General features: G+C 32.3%; 1 protein-coding gene across 2 annotated transcripts in view; it reads right to left on the bottom strand.

The window, feature by feature from the left end:
* LOC106471519 (activator of basal transcription 1-like) overlaps positions 1-3,332 on the bottom strand; it is a 12,707-nt gene that overhangs the window by 3,090 nt on the left and 6,285 nt on the right. The gene's annotated exons all lie outside the window — the stretch shown is intronic.

Below are 3,332 nucleotides of genomic sequence, written 5' to 3'. Positions count from 1 at the left end.
CTTATATTAAAGTTTTTCTTCATTACCCATTTAAGCCATCTCCATCCATTATTAGTCTCAAAGTGGGTTCCTCGTCATCAAATTATATGTATGTATAATGAGTCCAAAGTGTGAAAGTATACAATACTGGCTAACTCCATAAATAGGTAAATATTTTAAGCTTAGCTGGTAATTTATTGTTTCTAAGTCTTCCCATACACTAAAATGACTGTGAATTATAATTTTCTCTCACACACACATACTGCTAATTGTAGAATTCAAAATGGTCTATACCAGTGTTCGCTCTTAGCTGTGCAGCCACACAACAACCAGTCAAGTGCTGCACATATCCTCAGTAACGGTGAGGAGTTTCAACACGTTGATGGCCTTAATGACCCTGGCAGTTGATAGGCCTAAAGCCTAAATAACCAACTGGTAGCATTGCAAAGTGGCCTAATGGTCCAATAGGGTCAATGGTCTAAAAATAAACTGGTAGTGCACATGAAAAAATTCATTCTGCACATGGATTAAAAAAATTAGAGGGAACATTGGTCCATACGAAGATGCACATTACATTCTAATACTTTATACACTACATCAAGTTTTATTACTTGAGTAACCTCTAGATATTACTAAAGCTGTAATTAAGTTAAATATGTATGTAATAGTTAATCCACAATTATTCTGTATGTGCAAATAAAAAGAATGTATTATTAAAAAATACAATAGGCCTAATACTAATGTTTTATGACAAGTATAATTAATTAATTAATATCCTGTTGATGGTTGCCATCCATCCTTTTACATCTTGCTAGAGGATGGCTAGAGCTTTGTGTTTTGCATGTCCAACCAACCTGATAAGCTCCAATATTGCCTGAAAGACCTAGTCTACAATGGTGTGTGGTCAGTATGTTGTTACTGGAAACTTGTTTAGGGCCAATAGAGAAAGACTTATTCAAAAGTTATTGTCTTACTGTAATAATTGTCACATAAACCATGGGATCTCATCTTTTTTAACCATATACATTCTAATACGAGGTACATTTTTATTAATTTTCGTATTCCATGATTTATACAATTTCCAATACAGCAATTATGAACTAGCACTCCCTCATTCTTCATTGATTCGGATATCCTTTTTGCCTCACATTGCCGGACCATAAAAAAATCTTGAGTTGGTGTGATTTGCATTGAGGAAAAGTAACACTTTTCGTGGTTGGATCCAGAAGTTTCTTTTAACTAACTCCAACAACAACAAAAAAACAAAACATTTATCTTAACCAATGTTCTGGCATATGTTTTGGAAATATTTTAGAATGCTCTCCATTTTATACATTCTTAAAATAGATGTATCAATTGGCCACAGCAAGAATGACTACTTTTAGGTCCTTGGGTTTTGTTAAATAGTTTGTTACTCTCAAAATGTTCCACATTTCAGTGTTGATAATTTTCTATGTAACTTTACAAACAATGAATATCAAGCTCACTGTTTGGTAATAGTTTGGAGACTTTTTTACCTTTCTTTAATATTCATATTTATAATCTTTCAGTCACTAGGATATTTTCCTTGTTGAAAGGCTTGCTGGAATAATTCTGATAAAGAACATGAAATTTCATTTCTAATGTCTTTTACAGTTTATTAGTATTCAATGTATCCAGTAGCTTGCATACTTCATAGGTAATAAAGTTAATTTAATTTTAAATCTTACATGTAGAACTACTTTCAAGAGTACTTATAAAATTATCGTAGGTAAATAACAAACAGAACAAATTCTTCAACAATTCTGTTTTCCAATCTCTTCTGATATTTCTAAGCAATTTGGTGATATTAAGGTTGGAATTCCATCATTACATATAGTTTTTATTCTTTACAACTTTCCAGAAACATTTCCATATCCAGATTTGTTTTTTTAAAACCACGATTCATGCAGATAAAAGAAAATTCCTGGACCAATACTCACACTTTCAGGACTTTGATTCCTTCCACGCACGATTGAATTTGCATTTTCTGCCATTATCATACATCAAGCATGCCTGCCAGTAAAAATTTCAAAAGTCTCATGTTTCCCGAGGCACAAGACATGAAATATAAACAAACCTGATTTTGATAATCAAACTTTTTTGTTTGATTTTTAAAAATTCTAGCCAATTACTTCATGGAAACTGAGATATTTCAAGACTTCTATGATCATGACTTAAAATAAAAAAATTTTCCCATGATTTTCAATACTGAGTTTTGTAAATTCATTTTCCATGATTACATGAACCTGTACAAATCCTGGCACTCTTCAACTGCGTGAGGTATCTGTTGTATACCACTCTATTCCCTACTTTTCTAAACTTTAAAAAATTTAAATTCATGATTATTTTAGCTCTATTTATTCAAACTATGCCATTTCTCTTTAATTAAGTTCCTCACTTCTATATCGAGCTGGGTTTAGCAATTATATTCGTCCTCACTGATACATACTAATCCATAAGACTTAACAATTCTGTTTAAATCAAATTTGACATTTGCTATGTACTAGCCTTCTAGCAGTTCATCCCAGCTAATCTTTCATAACTACCTTTCAAAAATTTAAGATTTAGACAATGATACTGTCAGCTACAACTGGTAATTTAGGACTTTACAATAATTCGAACCACAGGCACACAAGAACTAATTCAATATCTTCTGCATTAGTTAAGACTACAGAGGAGTTAGCATTATACCAAAACAACTTTAAATAGTTAAATTAACAAGTCATGTGACAAGCACAACTAATATAAAACTGTGGTGGAAAGAAATGTGTCAGAACTACATTTTCATATTGTTTGGTATTTCATGGGCAGTGTGATACCACCAAAAATTAATTGTTTTGGGGAAAAGTATGTGGTAGCTCTTACTGATGCAAAATGTTCATAAACTCAGATTGTAATGATGTGCTGGAAGTGGAGATTTAGAATTTCCAAGATGTGAACATCCTTTATACTCTATAGTATTGGAAAACAAATGAATATGGATCAACTTGGAGAACCAGGACCATCCAGAAAAAGACCTCCAACAAATTGTACCACAGCTGTGGTAAGCAGAGTTGTAATAGTTGAAATTCCATGAACACACAGGTAAGTGGCAAACACCATCCATGTATCTAATACAATAGTACTCAACATAAAAAAAAAGGAACTCTGTCTGTGAACAAGGTCAATAGGTTCACCAAGATAAGGCTTCCAGTCATATCTGAAGCAGCTGGAGATTGAAATGGGTATTAATGTTATTCCATATGAAGACATATTAAGTAAAAAAAAAAAAAAAAAAAAAAAAAAGTTGCCAGTTGCAGCATTTATGGCTTTCTGTGCAAATCAGACTGTTG

This window comes from Limulus polyphemus, unplaced genomic scaffold (assembly GCF_000517525.1).
Source record: "Limulus polyphemus unplaced genomic scaffold, Limulus_polyphemus-2.1.2 Scaffold4675, whole genome shotgun sequence".
NCBI lineage: Eukaryota > Metazoa > Arthropoda > Merostomata > Xiphosura > Limulidae > Limulus > Limulus polyphemus.
This window is presented reverse-complemented; position numbering and strand designations above follow the sequence as displayed.